Raw genomic sequence first — 21,301 nt, forward strand, 5'->3', positions numbered from 1 at the left:
GGCTTCCACCGCAGAGTGCCAGCTGCTAAGAAGCTGCCATCCCCGTGCTCCTGGACCCCCTACAAGCTGCTGATATTTGCCAGAAGTGTGGCATCATTGCTGAATGACTAGACACACTGTGTCAGCTGGACTTTGTCACCATGGCACAGTACCTCACAGGAACAGCTGGAAGGAGGAGAGATGGAGTGGCTCCTGGTTCCAGGTCGTGATCACTTACCTCCATCGTGTGAGGCAGTGCATCACAGCAGCAGGGATGTGTGACTGCTATGGACACCTTCCCTGGGGAGGGTAATGGCAGAGGAATTCCTGGAGTAATTCCGGCAAGAATTCATTCTGTGTATTTGGAGATTGCAGAGGAGAAACCAGTGAATTAGGCTGACCACCCAGATGACCTAATGCTCTGGGGAACCCGGGGCTCCCAAGTTACAAATTCAAGTAACATGTATAGGTCTGAGCAGGGTTACTTGAACATTGTAACAACGTTGCTAGATTTAACTGTGGTTTTCCTAGTCGCTCATGGCCACCGAGGTGAAAGTCCTCTGCTGTCCAGCACGTCTGTTGAAGTGGGATTGATTTGCTAAGGGAGTTTCTGCAGAGCGGTTGTCTTTTAAGATGGTTCTGTAATTGTTTTCCCAAGGACAGAAGCAAGCAGGAATACAGAAGCAGAACTTAACAGTCCTTGTTCTTGACTATGTTAGAAATAAGGCTTCCAATTAGGCTTCATAATGTAAAATAGCATTTTGACTGTGTTATGGACACACACACACACACACACATATATATAGTCATAGCATATTAATCATATATGTTATGGACATGTATGATTAGAGTCCTAGTCTGTGGTCTTCGGCTGCCATGGCTGTTGCCAAAGGGCTTTGTTTAATATCGGGATGTCTTAGTTTAATCCTTTTAGAAGTTGATTCTGAAACAGCAATTTGGGTGCAAATAGTACTTCTGTAGTAGTCCTGAGCAACACTGAAGGAACAGAGAACTGAGCTAGGAAAGAGATAGCAGACAATAAAAAAGTACACAAATGAGGGGCTGGAAAGGTGGCTCAGCGGTTAAGAGCACTTGCTACTAATACAAAAGACTTGGGTTTAGATCCCAGCCACCATGTGGTGGCTTACAACAGTCTGTAACTCCAGTTCCTGGGGATCTGGTGTCTTCTGGCCTCTGTGAGCACCATATGCAGGCAAACACATGCATAAAATAAAAATAAAATATTTAAATTATTTATTTATATTAAGTGTACAAATGAAAGCCAGGAGCAGTGGTGTGTGCCCTTAATGCCAGCACTTGGAAGGCAGAGGCAGGAGGATCAGAAGTTCAAGGTCATCTTCAGATTTGAGACCTGCCTGGAATACATGAGACCTTGTTTCAAAATAGGTGTGTGTGTGTGTGTATGTATGTATGTGTGTTTGCATGTGGAAGATGACACATCAGCCCTTTTCCTCTCTGAAGACTGCTTACTCTTGGAAGTATCTCCAAGATATGGGCAGAGTGTCATCTGCTGCAGTCGGAAGAGCCCTCAGAAGATTCCCTCCATGGTCAGCAAGGGACAGCAGGTTTTCCAAAGCTTTCAAACATGGCACCTAACTAGCATAGTCTAGCCTAGATTAACACACTAGTAACCCCCAATCCAGGCGTCCAAGCCTCTGAGACATGAAGCAATCCCCACATAACTAGTTGCTCTTCCTAGTCTCAAGGAGGCATGCGGATTGGGTGTCTCATCTACTTCTCTCAGTGTTGCAAAACCAGCATGTGCATTCTGTTTCATAAATGCCTTGGCTGGTGTCAGATTTATCAGGATCTAGTGGAGTTTAGGGGAGGCCACTGCTCTAGACTGAGTTTCTGCACCAGGCCCCAGAAAACCCAAAATGAAGTCATTCATGCCACGTAATTAAACAGCAACCTTCAGTAAGGAAGAAAATCCCCAACAGACCAGCCATTATTCCTAAGCCAAAAGACAGCACCTAAGCTGCAGGGGCCCAGACAACGTGAGTCAGTGTAGAGAAGGTCCCTGTGCCTTAAAACCTCACAAGAAAAACAGGCCAGTGTTAACCTACCCGCTGTTTCCTTGTTCTTGCTCAGAACGGCCTTGGTAAGGCCAGATCTCCTGCCCTGCACAGAGGAGAGCTTTTCTACTTTAAAAAGTTAATAATTACATTTATTTATTCATTTACAATTTCATACATGTATGTAATACATTCTGCTTGTTTTCATCCACACCCTCTTTTGGCTTTCTTCCAAACCTATCAATGCTCCCTCCTCCCCCTTTTGTGTTCATATATTTTTATTTTGTCCTGTGACCCCAATGACTTTAGCCAAGACTGTCTATGTGACCTGGGTATGACACTATACAGCTGTCCCTAATAAGTTCAACAGTGGACCCATGTATAAAACTGCCTATCCTCCCACACCCGTGAACTCTTCAGTAGCCAATAGATCAGCAGGGAGAGCTATTCCATGAACCCTGCCTCCACCCATAACTGGCATGGGTAACCACAACTGCTCTGTGTTCATGACTTCAATTGCTGTGTCACACCCAGAAGACAGCATGTTGTCCTTTGTCCTTTCCCTGTCTTCTGGACCTGGCATTATTTCCACCTCTTCTGCCACGATGTTCCCTTAGTCTTTGAGAGTGGTGTAAATGCCCTGTCTAGAAATGAGCACTCAGCCGGGCGGTAGTGGTGCGTGCCTTTAATCCCAGCACTTGGAAGGCAGAAGCAGGCGGATCTCTGTGAGTTCAAGGCCAGCCTGGTCTATAAGAGCTAGTTCCAGGACAGGCATCTCAATATAGTCAAGAGTTTCTATAGTTACTCCATTTCATTGTAAAGAGAATCTTCTCTTAGCAAGGCTAAGGGAAGCATTTGTCAGTGGTTATGAACAGAAGTTTAGAAGGCAGTTTGACACCATGTCAATTTAGCTAAAGAGTAGTGAGATACCCCCCTAGGGTCTTCAGCCTCTTCAAACATGAGGTTTTTGGTTGTTGTGTTTGTTTTATTGAGACTGAGTTTCTCAGTGTAACAGCCCTGGCTATTCTAGAACTCTCTTTGTAGATCAGGCTAGCTTTGAACTTACAGAGATCCACCTGCCTCTGCCTCCCAAGTGCTGGGATTATAGGTGTGCACCACCACTGCCCAGATGACTGTGAGGTTTTGCTTGGGTTTGCAGTGACACACTTAAAGTCCCTCCTGAACACTGACCGAATCTAATCATAAAGCAGTTGGTTTCTCCTATAACACCCATGCCACTATAGCACCAGTGGGCACTTCTTGCCAGCTAAGTTGGTATTATAGTTCGTAAAGTTCGCATTTTAGTAAGGTCACCACTGAATGCCTTTTCTCCCCAGCAGCCTGCATACTACCTTGCTGTGTTATGAAAGCTACTTAGCTAGGATGAAGCTTCCAATTCAGTTCCAGCTATATTTCTCTAGTATGGGAAGACCTTTTGCATATTTGGTTGCTTTTATTGATCAATGAGTAAAACTTCTATGGCCTGTGAAAGGGCAGAAGAGAGTTAAGTGGGAAAACTAAACTGAATGCTGGGAGAAAGTAGGCAGAGTTAGAGAGATGCCAGGTTGCTGTTGAAGGAGAAAGATGCTTGCCAGAGTCTGGTGGAACCTTGCTGGTAGGCCACAACCTTGTGGTGATGCACAGAATAATAGAAATTGGTTAATTCAAGATATAAGATTTAACCAATAAGAAGCCTGAGCTAATAGGCCAAGCAGTATTGTAATTGATACAGTTTTTATGTGATTATTTTGGGTCTGAGCAGCCAGGAAATGAACAAGCAGGCTCTGCCTACATTTCTCTTTATCTTTCAATCAAAGTGTGTGGTGTCTTCAGCAATAGGGTCTTATCGTCTAGTTCTGGTGGGCAACTAAGAGGGATGGATAGAGTCTGTTGCTTTAGGGACTTTGGGGCCTCCCTGACCAACAGTCCATAAGAGGGTATCTCACATGCTGATTCTAGAAGCATTGTTATTTGTCCAGGCAGGATATAATTGCCCTTCTAACTCATATTTTTTAGCAGTAATGACATGCTTCACCATGTCTTCTCTCAATGAGACAAATGAGGTTCAACAAGTTTATTGCTTTTCAATTTGTCCCCCTCCCACCTGCAGGTGTCACCACTTGGGGGTAAGATGAATGCTGTTAGCTTCTAGTGGCTTATGGTGGTGCCAAACATCCGACAGTGCACAGGACAGGCCCCACCCCCAACGAAGATGTTGTCTGACCTTGCATGACAACAGCTCAAGGTTGAAAAACTGGTCTGAATTCACGCCCAAATCTTTAGGTTTGCTATTACAGTTGACGTGGCCTTGAGACATCCAGACGCTTCAGTGTTACAGGAAAGTACTTTCCTCCTCATAGTAAGAAACTTAGGACAACTAATATTTGATGACATAATTCAGAATAGGCGCAGACATACTCTGGATTTCATAATGCATATAAATACTACTATTTACCATAGCTATTTGTTCAGAAAGCATAATGACTGGCTCAGGACTTTGTCTTTTCAAAGCAGGGTGTCAACAGTCTCTTCTTGTCTGAGGTTTCCTCATCAAACCTCTTGGTGTGTTGTGTGTGTGCAGGTATGTGAGCACATGCGTACACATGGAGACCCGGGCCAACGATGGTTGTTTTTCCTCAGATGCCATCTAAATGCCATTTTGAGACAGGGTTTCTCCTGGGACCTGGGGCTCAACAATTCAGCTAAGCTGCCTGGTGAGAGAGCCCCAGGGATCTTCTTGTTCATGCTTGTCTAGGGGTAGTGGAGGATGCTGGATATCTAGGCCTGATCTTAATTGTGGAATAGCACTTTACCAACTCAGCCCTCTCCCCAGCTCCCTTATCAAACTTTTTTTTTTTTTTTGAGACAGGGTTTCTCTGTAGCTTTGGAACCTGTCCTAGAACTAGCTCTTGTAGACCAGACTGGCCTTGAACTCACAGAGGTCTGCCTGCCTGCCTCTGCCTCCCGAGTGGCGTATGCCACCTGGAAAACTTCTAACTGATGCATATGGCCTCTGACCTCGGCTAAGGCAGAGTTATAAAATGTGGGACAGATGACTTTTTGATTCTAGCAAGCTCCAAATGGACTGGTCCTTCTATGATGCTCATGTGAGTAGGAAAATGCTTGAACAGTCTGGGTTTCTTTCCATAGAGCACTGTAGGAACAAGGCATGATGTCTGCAAGAAGAGCCTATTGGGATACAGGCCTGCCTGGGAGAGGAGACTTAGTGTTATAACCGAAGTTACACATTCAAATGTGTCCCTTTTTATGCCTAGGTGTGCCTCCTTCATAGGCAAGCTCATGTGGCATCTGCCGGCGTTGTCTCTCTTGCGAGCTCCCTCTGAAGTTGTCTTTCTGTTTATTATGCTCCCTTCTCTCTGCTTTAGTTACTTTTCCTATTGCTGTGAAGAGATACTGTGACCAAGCAACTTGTAGAAGAAAGTGTTTAATGGGGGCTTACAGTTTCAGAGACTGAGTCCATGACCGTCATGGTAGGGAGCATGGAAACTGGCAGATAGGCATGATGCTGGATCAGTAACTGAGCCCTTCCGTCTGATCCACAGGCACGGGAACTGGCAGATAGGCGTGATGCTGAATCAGTAACTGAGGCCTTCCTTCTGATCCATAGGCTCGGGACAAAGAGCTAACTGGGAGTGCCTCGGGCTTTTGAAATCTCAAAGCCTGCCCTCAGTAATTCACCTCCTCCAACAAAGCCACACCTCCTCCAACAAAGCCACACCTCCTCCAACAAAGCCACACCTCCTCCAACAAAGCCACACTTCCTAATTGCTTCCAAATAGTTCCACCAACTAGAGATCCGGCCAAGCATTCAAATCTAGGAGCCTGTGGTAGCCATTCTCATTCAAGCCACCGCAATATTCTTTCAGAATTCTCACTATACCTCGATAATTACACACAAATCTACATAAACATTAGATGGAGACAGTAGGAGATCACCAGCATTTGGCGACTACAGAAACAATAATTTCAGGTTGTTCCTATAAGAACATGTAAGTGATCAGACGCTGTTGAGGTCCACATCTCTTCCGCTTGCTTTTCTCGCTGCACTGAGTCAGGAGTAAAGAGCCAGTGTTCTCACACGGGTCACTCTGGCCGCCTCCTCCCACGCCCAGGCCTCACAGCCGCTGCCAAACTTCCTCCTGCTTCAAACTAAGTTACTTGGTTTCTGCTGGGTCTGGAATGTGGGGCAGCCCCTCCTTCATAAAGGAGCAGTGTTCTGCGTCCTCAAAGCCCAGTGGGTGTTTGGCAATGTCTCCTGTCTCTACCAGAGAGGTACTTGTACCCAGCCTCGGGATTCTGGTTACAGGGCTGATTTTCCAGAATCGAAGACTTGACCGACACTGTCCCTGCTTTATAAACACGTATTAACTGGATAATTAAGGGATTTAGTCCTTAACCTACAGTTGAGCTTTTATTAAATAAACCAGCTTTATATAGTGCCTTTACTATCTAGAGTACTTCCATGGCTGCCATCTGATTTGAAGAACCTCTAACAACCTTTGGAGCGAAGTAAGCAGCCCCGCCCCATCCCCAAGCCCTCCAAACCGTGGAGCACTGGCAGAGGAGCATGACTCCAAGAAGGAAATGTTTTGTGACTTTTGCAAGATTAGTTAAAAGCCGAGAAATTCAATAGCATCTGTTTACAGTAGGTGGTAAGGAAAACATAACACAACACAAGCCATTTCCTGCCTTGTGCAGAACCAGTTTGATACATACATCTCCTGTGTGAGCAGATTCAAGAGTTGTCGGTTTTCTTCGTAATGACATAGCAGACGCCAGGGAATAAGGGCTCAGTGTGCTCCAGGCACAAGGCGAACTTATCCAGGTCTGACTCAGGCAGAAAGCAGGCAAGCTGTTAAGACAAGGAATGACTGGGACCCAGGAATTTCAATGGGCACTCATACTGAAGAGTGACCAAGACACAGGAATTCCAATGGGCACCCATGCTGAAGAGTGACCAAGACACAGGAATTCCAATGGGTGTCCAGTCAGTGGCCACCCAGTCTATGACAATTCCTTAAGTTTGGATCACAGTGCCCCACATTTTTGTTAGACTCTCTCCACTTGGACCAGGTTTTCTTTTCTGGGTCCTTCTTTCTATTCTGGCTCCTGGCTATTAAGCTTCACATGACCATGAGGCCTCCCATAGGATACGGGAGCAATGGGCTAGTTCTATAACCAGGCTTTCTGATTCAGCTTAGTGAATGCACACGGAAGAAGCAATGCCTGCTTTGTTTTGGCTTTGTGGTGGGTTTGCTGTCAGAGTGCAGGTGTTGTAAAAATCACCAGGATTGCTAACTCAAAGCTAAAACGGGGAAGGAAAAGACACACATCAACATTGTTGCTACTCGGGCAAGTCTACCACTGCTGGCCATCTAGTCTACAGTGCTGTGGGTTGACAAATGGACCATTGTACAATTGAAAAGGAGGTTTCTATGATGAGAAAGGCTCCTTCAAGTATGCCTGAGCCTTGGACAATCTGGAAGCTGAGTGTGAGTGTTTTATCGCTATTGGCATCGCCCTATGGAAATCTGAGGCCAGCAGACACTATGCCACTGTCACTGATACTCCAGGATGCATAATGATATAAAATATGATATCAAAACATCATTACAGATACCTCTCAGGTTGATGGTGCTGTCGTGGTCGCTGCTGCTGGTGCCAGTGAGTTTGAAGCTGGCCTGTGCAAGAATGAGCAGGCCCGTGAGCCTGCGCTTTCGTCTCACACACTGGGCGTGAAACAGCTAATGATTGGTGCAAGCAAAATGGATTCCTGACAGAGTCCAACTCCAGCAGGTTCAGGTCCCAAAGAGGAGGTGTGGAGTCAGCGAGGGGAGAGACTGACAACGATCCGAGGGTGAATCAGGATGGCTGCCTGTTTGCTGAAAATAGGCTTCACCTTACCTACTCTGTAATTGCATTATAGCTTAACCATAGGCAATATTGAAAGCAGACGTAATGATCCCGGGATAAAAATGGCCATTGATGGCATGACAGCATTTTTCTTGAATAATAATAATAATAATAATAATAATAATAATAATAATAATAATAAATTTAGTAAGAATATAAATGCCCATTGTCCTCCGAGGCTCAGCAGCCCTGTCAGGTGCCCTCTTCCACTTCCTCCTGCACGCTCTCAGCCCTTGTGGTCAGGAGGTGTCATACATTGAGTCCTGAGCAATTTTCATTCTTCAAGGAGCGTGACATAGTGTTTGTGCCACGTAGCACAACAGCCACTGAACTGTTTCCTGGTTGTATTCCTTTGCACCTTAGTCTTAGGATATGGGTTTTCTCCCCTCAGAACCTCCCCAAAGGGAAGGTCCTGACATCTTGCTCGTTTTTTCATTATGCCGTACTATGCTGAACCCTTCAAGGTATGCTCCCGTATAGGGCAGAGGGGGTCAAGTCAGTCTGACTTCTTAAAGGAATCTGTTCCCCATGGAGCATTCTAGGTCTTGCCATTCATCCAGTAAGCCATGAATCATGGTCACTGTTCTATACTTATTAACTAAACATTTGCCCTTAATGGCCTCAGGCTCTGGGTCTGGACCCATTGTTTCTCTCTACCGTGTGTTTTTCATCCCTGGGACCAGGTATGCCCAGTTAGTAAATCTTTAGCTTCTCTATTCTTGGTGTGCTGGGGGGACGGGAAGACACAGTGAGGAGTCCTGTGTGGGGAGTAGGCAGAGTCGTCATGATACACAGTTCCATGGTGATGGGGATATTTTCCAAAGAATCATTTTGTTTAGAGGCTGCCATTGTATATATTTCATCCCTCACCAAAGTGTACACAAAATTTCCCAAAGGCAAAGGAATAAGGAAAATCCCATAAGACATAGAATCATTAAAAATAAAAGTTCAAAGGTGCTGGAGAGCTGTAATTCTCAATGTCTCAATGCTGGAACTTTGTTAAGCAGCAGTGGTCGGCGTGTGGTCCATGCCAGACTCCACCAAGCCACCCTGCAGCCAGAAGAGATGAAAGGATGCTGTTCAGGACGTCAGGACCTACATTAAGAAAGTTGGTTATAGCCCTGACACACTAACACTGTGTGTCGTGTTCTGGCTGGAATGGTGACAATGTGCAGGAGCCGAATGATAATATGCCTGTGTTCAAGGCATGAAAAGCCACCTCTAAAGATGTGGGGTGCTAATGGGACCACAGTGCTGGGAGCTCTGGGTTTTATCTTGCCACCAACTCGTCCAACCCACAAACCTACATGACTGCCCTACAAGGTATCTGTAAAATTGGTGTATTAGGGCAGAGTGCAGACTGGTGTTCTCAAATCCAGCCATGGCGCTTACCTTTGTTCCAGCCAGCGTTGGCAACTGAGGTAAAGTCTGATGGAATGCACCACGAGGCTGGGAGTAAAGCTCTTTCGGGGACACAGTCTGGGCTTCGACGTACATAGTGTGTAAAGGATGGTAGATGTGCCAGTGTTGCTGGTGACAGCAAAAGGACCCACTAGTGGAAGCCACTGAGCCAGCCAGGGCAAATTAGTGCAGGTTATGGCCCTGCCCCGGGCTGTCCCGTGGTTCATATTGCATGCAAGTTTGCTGAGTTTAAAGAAAAGACTGACTACTATTCTTTGTTTTGTTTTCTTTTTCTTTCTTTTTTGTTTTTTCGAGACAGAGTTTCTCAGTAGCTATGGAGCCAGTCCTGGAACTCACACTGTAGACCAGGTTGGCCTCCAACTCACAGAGATCCGCCAGCCTCTGCCTCCCAAGTGCTGGGATTAAAAGCGTGGCACCACCACCGCATGGCATGGCCGCTATTCTTGTAAGAGGCTGGACGATGGTCCTAAATGCTTGAAATCTGGAGATGGAGCCATTGTTGAAATGACACAGGCCAGCCTGCAGATGCTGAGAGTTTCTCTGACTCTCCTTCCCTGGATTTTGCTGTTTGTGAGTGTCATCAAAGCTATGAACAAGAAGACTGGCAAGGTCACCAAGCTGCCCAGAAAACTTGGGAGGCTAGATAAATATTATCCTTAACACCTGCCACTGATGTCTTAGTCAGTGGTGGAGGAACAGTCCCAGACCTGTTTGTCTCAGTTGCACATACATGTTTAGTAGTCAAAGACAGGTTATTGATAACAATGAATTGTGAAACTGTCAGAAGGAAAGGAGAATGTTTTTGTTGTTGTGATTTGTTTGTTTGTTTTTTCTTTGAGACAGCGTTTCTCTGTGTAACAATCCTTGCTGTCCTGGAACTAGTTTTGTGGACCAGGCTGGCCTCAAACTCACAGAGATCCTCCTGACGCTGCCTCCCAAGTGCTGGGATTAAAGGTGTGTGTTACTACCGCCATTGGGAAGGAGAATGCTTTGTGGACCTTGTGGGGGGGGACAGTTTTAAGTTATTAGTTTTTAAAATCAGTACTTTTTTTGGGGGGGGGTTTCAAGACATGATTTCACTGTAGCTTTGGAGTCAGTCCTGGAACTAGCTCTGAACTCACAGAGATCCCCCTGCCTCTGCCTCCCGGTGCTGGATTTAAAGGCTTGCACCACCACCACCCAGCCCTAAAATCAGTTCTTTTTAATGGAAACAATTTGGCCAAAAATCTGCTACAGAATTTTGAGATTCAGTAAAGCAGGTTTTATGATAGAAAAATAAAAAGCAGCAGCCATGCATGTGGAGATGTGCATCTCAGGTACGTTATGTTAGGATAAGAGGCCTCTGGTATTTGGAAATGGAGACCTTCCGAGGGATTAGAAGAGCAATTCTATTACAGAAGAGAGAGGAAAGAGAACCTTTACTCTTCTTGCATACTCCACCAGAACATCACGGGGCCAGGGCTCCTGCCGCACTCTCTGGATCATCTCTGGGTTCCTAATGCGTCTGCCCCATGCGCTCTGTGCCCATTGCCTCCTATCCACACTTAGTCCTTGCAGCTGGGCCCTGGCTGCCATTCCTTGCCTGTTCAGGAAATTTCAGCTCTTTTGTTCCTCAGCTCTTTACTTTCTTCACTCTGTCTGTGAACAGCAACCCAACCTGGTCCAGCACCTACGTCATGGTCCTCTCCTCTTCCTCAAGCGAGGGCCCCACCCCAACTCCTGCCCTCCACTGTCTAGCCAAGCTTTCTTTTGGGGGTTGGGCAGGAATCAAACCCAAAGCATCGTGCACGCTACACAAGCTTTCTACTATTGTGCTACACCTGTGACCCCAGGCTCTCCTCTCAGCCTCCGTCCTGTTTCTTTTCTTTCTTTATCTTGTGTGCATCTCGTGTGTGCATGCAGACACCTGTCATGCCAGGAGTGGAGGTCAGAGAGCAACTTGCAGGGGTCACCCTCTCCTTCTACCACGTGGGTCCCAAGCATTGACCTCACATCATCGGGCTTGGTGGCAAATGCCTTGCCCAATGAGTCATTTCGCCAGCCCAGCTTTCATAACCTTGTACGTACAAGTGAACCCCAAAACCTTATTTCTTCTCTATACCCAAAAAGCCTCCAAATTTTTCCCTCCCCTTCCCTTCCTTTCCCTTTCCTTCCTTCCCTTTTCTCTTCCTTTTTGCCCAATCACCCCTCCCCACCTCCCCACCTTCCCTTACTTCCCAACCATAATTCCCAACCATAACTGACCCTCAAGATCTACCGAGTCTTCCTCCTGTCTTCTGTGTCCTCCCCCTTCTCATCACCTTGAGTGTCTCCAGTCTGGGCCCTGGGTGTACCTGGACTGCTCTGGAACCTCTTTCATACCTCGTTTTCATCTGTTTCTCTCCAATCTGATCACCTTTCTGTAGGCCGGATCTTTCTGGATCTTTCTAAAATGCTACTTACAAGGCTTTGTTTTTAGCAAGAAAAATAAGAAAATTTATTCAGAAAGGCTATACTTCTAAGCCAGGATCGTTTATTAGAAGCTACACTTGCAAGCAGGAAAGCAAGTTGGAGAAGAAAGGAAGAGTTCATTCTGCAGCTTGCAGCTCCTCTGCAGGAAGTGTTGGGCCTCTGCTGCTCTGTAGGGCAGACCCTTTTGACTTCTTGCAGAGCACAGCTCTCTGGCTCATTTCATAGCTTGGGCTTTTTGTGGTTCTGTATATAACTTTGCGGACTCAGAACATCGCTATTAACATCTCAAAGCTCCACCCAGAGCTATGTGGTTGACTTCTAAACATTCTGGCACGCTCCTTTGCCTATGCCTGTGTTATGAGTCAGTTTTAGCCAGTCTCAGCCTAGGGTTTCCAGTCTTCCCCTTTGTCAACTTGTTTTTTGTCACCTGTTAGTTCTGCAGTCTTTGACTAAAGCTTTCTGGATCTTACTGTCCCCACTCTTCTGCCCCACTCTTTCCTGTGAGCTGTGGTTACAGAAGTTTTTGGGGTGTTGGTGTTGGTGACTGTATGTGTCTGTGTGTGTGTTTGTCTGTGTGTATGTACATGTGTGAGTGTGTGTACGTGTGTGTGTTTGTGTATGTGTTTGTCCGTGTGCATATACATGTGAATGTGTGAATGTTTGTGTTAGTCTTCTGCTGTCACTTTAAGAACTAACCACGCCCACCCCAGCCACTTCTGACCTCCCTCCCCCCCACCGCCATCTTCTCTCTTGTGTGTGTATGCGTGTGTGTTTGTTTCGTGTCGTATGTACGTGTGTCTTTGTTCTCTCTATGTTTGTCTGTCTCTCCCTTTCTTTAAGTAATAAATGTCTAGCTTTATGTATAGCCTTATGTCCATTTACTCTGTCGTCCACTGCATCCAGCCGCCTGACTCTGCCGATCGCCCGGGGACCCTGACTCCCCCGGCCGCATGGCGCTGCCACCCTGGAGATCTCGCGGGGACCCCCAGCCACTAGCAGCTGCTCCGCGAGCTGCCCGGGACATCCCATCATCATATTATTTTTAAAAAGAACAATTGTTTGTGCATGTGTTTATGGGTGTGTGCATGCATGTGTGGGTGTGTGCCGAAGGACCAGTCTGTCTTCTGTAATGACTTCCGTGTTATTTAGGGCTGTTGTCCCTGCCTGAGAGGGACCAGGAAATTTATCTTATAGGGTAAGGGAGGCAGTCTGGATCCCCTGTAGTAGAACCTGGCTGGAATCCCTACAGCGCAAGCAATTTAAGATGGAACTGCTATCATTTATTTTCTGATTCATGCAGCAAAATGCCTGACAAAATCTACTTAAGGAGGATAGGGTTTATTTTGGCTGTTTGAGGATACAGTCCATCAAGGAGGGGACTCAGAGGGAAGGCGTGACTGCAGGAGCCGGAAGCACTCCATCCCGCAGCACCCACAGTCCAGACACAGGGAGCCGGAGGCAGTCCATCCCGCGTTCAGACACAGGGAGCCGGAGGCACTCCGTCCCGCAGCATCCGCAGTCTAGACACAGGGAACCTGAGGCAGTCCGTCCTGCAGCATCCACAGTCCAGACAGAGAGAGCTGAAGGCACCCCGTCCGCAGCATCCATAGTTCAGACACAGGGAGCCGGAGGCAGTCCGTCCGCAGCACCCACAGTCCAGACACAGAGAGCAGTGAATGCTGCTGCTCGACTCCTTTTCATTCAGTTCAAGACTCCAGTCACACTGAGGATAAATCTTCCTGCCTTAACTAGCCTAATTCAGAGCCCTTCGCAGATGTGCCTAGAGACTCATTTCTGTGTGATTCTAAACCATGTTAGGCTGACAAGTCAGATTAAGCACAGCACTGCTGTATTGCTTTCATTCTGAAAAGAAGTTTGAGACTGACTACAAGTTCCAGAGAGTCCCTTCTGGGTCCCCGGGCTGGGTTCCTGGGCTGAGTTCACTGGTTTTACCCTCCTGTCTGGCTCACCAGCTGATAAAAGTGGATATTCAGGGGTGCTAAATGGTACCCAGGTTCTTTCATCACAGAGGAAAGAATTGGGCAGAGACACATAGAAACTGAATGGGGTAAGAGAATTCATTAAAATGAGATGGAATTCCAAGCAAGGTTCACTTATTAGAAGACACATTTTCTTTTATTTCTTTACATAATTTACACATTTAATGAAAAACTTGAACAGTTTCAGCAGTACTTCCAGGTATCCTTGTGATGTTCTTTTCTGTTCTGAGTTGTATTTTTAGACTGCAGTAGACTCACAACATTTCTCCCTTCCCTTTCTTCCCTCCAGACTCTCCATCTACCCCTCCTGCCCACCTTCAAATTCATGGCCTTCTTTTTCACTATTCAATACCACATACATATATGTACATACGTATATGTTCCTAAATATAGCCTGCTCAGTATGTGTAATGTTGTTTGTATGTATGTTTTCAGGGCTGCCTGGCCCTGTACTGGTGTGCTCTTCCCTGGAGACGACCACTCCACCCACTGCCAGCTCTCCTCAGTTGCCTACAGCTCTCTGTAGGGCTGAGGCCTCTTGGACTTTTCCTCATTCACTTTGGCATGTCCATTGGTAGTGTCCTGTTCAGCTCATGCTTGGGCAGCCATATTGGTGAGTCTTTATGGGCGTAGCTTCTGACATTACTAGAGACACAGTCTCACAGTAAACTCTCTGACCCTCCAGCTCTTACAGTCTTTCCACCCTCTCTTCCTCAGTGTTCCCTGAGCTGTCACCAGGCTTCCTTATCATGACCACCAGCTCCCAAATAATGACACGGAAGTTCTTATTGTTAGCCTTCTGCTGTCACTTTAAGAACTAACCACACCCACCCCAGCCACTTCTGACCTCCCCCTTCGCCATCTTTCTCTCTCTCTTGTGTGGTTGTCTCCTGTCGTGTGCACACGTTTCTCTCTGTCTCTGTGTCTTTATGTCTTTATATTTGTCTATCTCTGTCTCTCTGTTTTTCTATTTCTTTTTAAGTAATAAATGTTTACCCTTATGTTTATTTACTATGTCTTGTGAGCCTTTTATCCGCTATAACTGCCCGCCTGACTCCCCCGGCCGCATGGCGCTGCCACCCTGGAGACTAGAAGCTGCTCCGCGAGCCGCCCGGGGCCATCCCATCATCATATTATTTTTAAAAAAGAACAATACTTATTATTTATGAAAGCTCAGCTTTAGTTTAGGCTCATTCCAAACTAGCTCTTATAACTTAAATTAACCTGTTTACAGTAATCTATGTTCTGCCACATGGCTTGTTACCTCTCCTCCGTACAGCTGACTCCCTCCATGTCTCACCGGCATCTCTGAGTACCTAAGATTCTTCCCCTGAGCTCCTTTCTCTCCCCAGAAGTCCCACCTATCCTCTCTTGCTTGGCTATTGACCATTCAACTCTTATTTAAACCAACCAGAATAAAACAGCAATACATTTTCACGAAGTGTGATCAAATATCCAGTAACTTTCCCCCCTTTGTGTCTAATTCAAAAGGAAATGTTTAACTCGAACACAGTAAAACTATGTACAATAAGAACAGTTATCAAGTAAAGAGTACATTCACAATGTCTGGTCCATTTGTATTGGGCAAATTCAGAGCAATTACTCTATTATCTATCCTATCTTGGTGAGTCCAAATACCCAAACCATTTTCGATCATAACTTATATTACCATCCTCAAAATACCTTTATAGACCTTAAAACATTTTCTTAGATAAACAACTTAAGCTTTTATGTCTCTCAACCTTACACATTTTACATCTCCTTTGTAAATTTCTTTTCTGAATTTGGTAACAAAGAAAACAGTAAAACTATAACTTTCTTCAACCCTATCAGAGACCAGAGAAGGATACAATATTATCTGAGTAAACAGGAAGTACAGAACAAGCAACTTTCAAAACTATAGAAATGACAGAAACATCTGGCTGTGTCAACAGTCACCCAAGCTTTCTCTGCAATGGTGGGGCATCTGTCTTCGGCCTACAGGCCTGGAATATCTGACAGACTTTCTGTGAAGCAGGAATTTTGAAGGACTGTCTTATCTTGGCCAAGTCCAGCCATTGTCTTCTTTTGTGTCCCACTTATCTAGTTTGGACAGAATACTGTCAGTAGCTGAGGCAGGGGAAGTTTCTTGTCCAATGGCTACTTGGCCACAAATGAAAGAAAATTCCATATAGAAGTATTTCAATGTTCATCATCCTTTTTTTAAAAAAGTAGATTGTATCTCACTGTCATGAAAAATCTTATGCTATTAAAACGTCTTAAATGCCATATTCTATAGGTCTCTGAAGTGTTTGAAAATCACCTATCTATCTCAAATATATCTCTGTTTTGTTGTAGTAAGGCTGCTTACTTGTTCCAGACTGCTCAGCCCCGAAATAACCACACAAAAACTGTATTAATTAAATCACTGCTTGGCCTATTAGCTCTAACTTCTTATTGGCTAGCTTTTACATCTTAATTTAACCTATCTCCATTAATCTGCATAGCCACGTGACAGTGACTTACCGGGTAGAGTTCCGACATCTGTCTCCAGTGGGGCTACAAGGCTTCTCTTTAAACTCCGCCCTCCTTCTCCCAGCATTCAGACTTATTCCCAACTAACTCTTAAAACTTTGTTTGTTTGTTTGCTTGTTTGTTTTTCCAGACAGGGTTTCTCTGTAGCTTTGGCGCCTATCCTGGATCTAGCTCTGTAGACCAGTCTGGCCTCAAACTGTCTCTGCCTCCCGAGTGCAGGGATTAAAAGAGTGTGCCACCACCACCTGGACTTAGCTCTTATAACTTAATTAACCTGTTTCTAATAATGCACATTCTACCACGTGGCTTTTTACCTTTCCTCCATTCCATATGTCCAATTCCCTCTGTGTGTCAATCACTGACGTCTCTTGCCACACCAGGTTCTAACCCCTGAGGTACTTTCTCTGCCTGGAAGACCCACATATTCTCTCCTGTCTGCTTGGCTATTGGACAGTCAGCTCTTTATTAAACTAATCAGGTACCTTAGACAGGTGAGGCAAAACATAGACACATCTTCACATAGCATAAACATCCCACAGCACTGAACCTGAGGTGCAGGAGTGTTTTCTGGATGTATCCACTGGGCTCCACCACTCTACATTTTAATTGGTTGTGGTTTTCTGAAATGATCTCCACCTGTTGCAAAGAGAGGTTTCCTTGATGGGTTGAATACTACACTTATCTGTGGACATAAGGACAAATGATTATAGATTATTGTTAGGGATTACGAAAAGAGACATTTTCCAAGGAAGCAACCAGAGCAGAGAGAATTTATCAGCTTAAGAGCTACAGGGCCTTCTGATTACCCTTAGAGTGATGTGGGTTTCCTGTCTGTATGCTGTGATTACCATTGATTAATAAAGAATCTACTCTAGGCCTATGGCAGGGCAGAGTAGAACTGGGCAGGGAAGACAAGGCTGAATGCTGGGAAAAAGAAGGCGGAGTCAGAAGAAGCCATGTAGCCCTGCCAGAGACAGACGGTGGGTAGAAACTTGCTGGTAAGCCACAGCCACGTGGCGATACACAGATTAATAGAAATTGTTTAAATTAAGATGTAAAAGCTAGCCAATAAGAAGCTAGAGCTAATTGGCCAAGCAGTGATTTAATTAATACAGTTTCTATGTGATTACTTTAGGGTCTGAGTGGCCGGGAAACAAGCAATCAGCATCCTACAACATTAAAGTTGTGAGCTCCCTTTTGGGACCTTCATCGCTAGCCCTGTCTGCCTTCACAAAATGAAAGCAATGCCCAGAGTCTTGAGAAAGGTTCCCAGCTCAGAAGCTACCTGTGTGCTACTCAGCTGCCAACCGTGAGGTGTACAGAGTGCAGCCTCCAGGGAAGGCAGGTCAGGAAGCCTGGGACCGTCCTGGGTACTTCACCATAACTTTTATACTAACATAATATTAGTTTCATAAATATTCATCTACCATAACACTTTGCCCAGGCTTATACTGGTGTCTTTTCTCTTACAGTATCAATAAGGGACTTAGAAATACCCATTTGCTAACTCAGTATTACAGATAAATATTTGAATACTTTTTGTCGTTGTTGTTGTTTCTCAAGACAGAGTTTCTCTGTAGTTTTGGATCCTGTCCTGGAACTAGCTCTTGTAGACCAGGTTGGCCTTGACCTCCCAGAGATCTGCCTGCCTCTGCTTCCCGAGTGGTGGGGTTAAAGGCCTGCACCACCACTACCTGGCAAATATTTGAATACTTTTAAAGGACTCTTTTGTGTAACGTGCACAGCCCAGTACCTGTTACAGCTAAGCAGCCAAGTTTGTTAAGCAGCCAAGGGGCTGCTTAGAAAATGTTGACATTTTCTCTCGAGAGCCACTTCCCTCTGTTTGGGTAAATGGTGAAGAAGAAAAGGAAACAGTGGCTTTTTGCCAGTGATATATTTCCCAAGGAAACGACATTACACAGGGTCTTTTCCTCTCTCCCACTTGACAGAGATCACTGTTGCCTCTCCGTATTGACCAACTTTCTTCTTTCCTACTAATGACATTATAGATCTTATTCTTAGAAATGGAAAGAGCCAAGCGGAGTTGTTTTTTGCACTCATGCCCACATAGTTGGATCCCTATCAAAGACTTTAATGATCATGGGCAGTACTTACAGTTTGAAGGATGTTGACATAGGAATACCTACAGTACAATCTGTAAGTGATAAGGGCATGGGCTTTAAAAACCACACCAAACAAAAATCATGATTTAATTTATGCTTATCTGTAGGAAAGTGGAAGAAAAAATATTTCAAAATGTCAAGTTGTTATCACAAAGCAAAGGTATTCCTGGCTGGCTTTCAGCAACTTCTTCTTTTTCTTCTGTTTTGTTCTATTACTTTCTTTGTATGGGTGTTTTGCCTGCATGTATGGTTTGTGTTCCCAGTTATCAAAAAACCAGAAGAGGGAATTGGGTCTCTTGGAACTGGAGTCACAGAGGGTTGCAAGCCATCATGCGTGTACTGAGTATCAAATCTGGGTCCTCTGGGAGATCAGCCAGTGCTCTTAACTACGGGACCATTTCTCCAGTCCCCTGGCAGCCTCTTCATATAGTTTTGAAACTGTTCTCTCTTTCTACAGTGAAGTCAGGAATTACTTACATTTCCCTCTACCTCTTTGACTGCAAGAGACAGAAACCCAACTCAGTTATGCCTTTCCTGAAGGGGGAAGTCACCATGATGATCTTCTCCGAACCAGGAACTCAATGAGAAAACAGCAGCGCCCCAGCAGTTACTGGAAACACACGCAAATGCTGCCCCCTCCTTCTTCACCTTCAGGCTTTCTCGGTTCGGTCTTTGCTGATTCAGGTGAAGGAAAGCGTGCCCCGGAAAGACACCCTGTGGTTTTTAGTTCTGGCCCTAGCAAAGACTCACTTTCACCTGTTTCTAGATCCAAGGCATCAGGGTGAGGCTTGTGAGTGGCCCATTCTGGGCCTGTTGCCAGCTAACAGCATTAGGCAGGTCACTGGGGCTATCCCTCCTTCATAATCCCTCCTTCAGCAGCTTGTAAAACCAGTTTTGAACCTGCAGGACTTCAATTAGTGGTCAAAAGAATGGATCTGAATCTCTCTCTGGTCCTGTGTGGAGACATGGCATTCTAAACTGGTCAAAAAAGCACAAAATTACTCTCTAGCTGGAGGCTTTCTGGTAAGGAACAAAGGTGTACAAATTGCCAGATTCCTTAAGAATTAATTGGAATGGACTGGGGTATGGCTCAGTATACCCGTAATCCCTGCACTCGGGAGGCAAAACCAGGAGAATTACTAGCTAAAGGCCATCTTGGGCTACAGAGAGGTCTAAGCCAGCCAGGGATACAGAGCAAAGAATGCTGTCTGGGGTTGGGGAGAGCGCCTAGTTGGTGAAGGTACTTCTGAGCAAGCAGGAGGACCTGAGTTCTAGTCCCTTGTTAGAGGAAGGAAGGAAGGAAGGAAGGAAGGAAGGAAGGAAGGAAGGAAGGAGAGAGGGAGGGAGAGAGGGGAGAAGGGGGAGGGAAGGAGGGAGGGGGAGGAAAGAAAGGAAGGAAGGAAGGAAGGAGGGAAGGAAGAAGGAAAGAAAGAAAGAAAGAAAGAAAGAAAGAAAGAAAGAAAGACAGACAGACAGACAGACAGACAGACAGACAGACACCAACCCCAGGGCAAGGTGCTTAGCACAAACTTGACCATCTGAGACCCACACAGCATAAGGAGAGAAGTGAATCCTGAGAGCCGTCATCTGACTTTCACACTAATGCAGTGACATAAAAAGCACAAAACATACTCCCTAAATAAATAAATGCACAAATAAATGTAATTAAGACAAACATTTGAAGCCAAGGGCCTGGAGAGACAGCTCGGTGATGGAGAACCGGTTGGTGTTCCAGAGGACCCATGTTCGGCCCCCAGAACACACATAATGACTCACATTTCAGGGGATCTGATACTCTCTTCTGTCCATTTTAGGCACCAGGTATGCACATGGTACACAGACATACACACAGGCAAAATATCCATACACATAAATAAAAATTTTAAAAAGGCAGGCATGGTGAACATCTCTAACCCCACCACTGGGTGAACAAGGACAAGAAGATCACTGGGCTGCTTGGCTCCAGTCTGTGGTCTCAGGCCAGTGAGAGACCCAAATGTTAAGGAATATGGTCACCATTTGCGTGTGTACACGTAAGTATGCATATGCATATGAACACACACACTACTACTGTCTGTTCCAAAGTCTTTAGAAAAGTAATATAAAGCTACTATACATCATTTCCATGTTGGAGGGAAGCTCAGTAAAACACAACAGGATGTTTACTGGGAGGTGAAGCAGTCCATGCTCCAGGGTATTTCATTAAGCTCAAGAAGTAAACAACTCAGTAGTTTCAGGAAGTCCCTGAAACTGACCAGAAAGACTAGGCTCCTCCCTATATAAACAGATATAAACAGTAAGGACTGTTGAGAAAACCGAGAGCTGAACTGCCTGGAAAAGGACATCCTTTAATCTGTTGAGCTACCTGTGACTGGGCAGTGTGCTCCAAGTTTCCAGCTGTAGTGGGCTGTCACCCATGCTGGGATAGGATTCTGGTGATAATGGCTGTCTTCAGTCCTGTAAGTAACCCTTCACCCATATTCCTGTAAGAAGACCCAGTAACACTTCGTGGTTCATCAAAACAGGACTTTAGTGGTATCCACATTTTCATCTGTAATTGATTCCCTGGGGTAAGTGAACATTTGTTCGTGGAGCCCCAGAAATAGCATCACACAATAAAAGCCAACCTGAGGACGCACAATGGGAAACAGAGACTTAACACCTTCTAATAAGAGAACTCTCACTTCCTAATAAGAGCACTGGGGACTGAGAGTAGTGAGAGCCAGGCAGGTGCTTTTGTGACTTTACAGAGCCAGGTGCCATCCCAGAATGACAGGCCTGCTCTTTGAGGGCGGAGGACAGTTTTCAAACCCTAACACAGGTCCCTTCTTTGATTCCCTCA

The 21,301-nt window shown here is 45.5% G+C and overlaps 1 pseudogene; it reads left to right on the forward strand.

The window, feature by feature from the left end:
- The first annotated feature begins 516 nt into the window (after positions 1-516).
- LOC148119701 (elongation factor 1-alpha 1-like) overlaps positions 517-21,301 on the forward strand; it is a 46,239-nt pseudogene continuing 25,454 nt past the window's right edge.

The sequence above is a fragment of the Myodes glareolus genome, chromosome 15, assembly GCF_982192425.1.
Source record: "Myodes glareolus chromosome 15, mMyoGla1.1, whole genome shotgun sequence".
NCBI lineage: Eukaryota > Metazoa > Chordata > Mammalia > Rodentia > Cricetidae > Myodes > Myodes glareolus.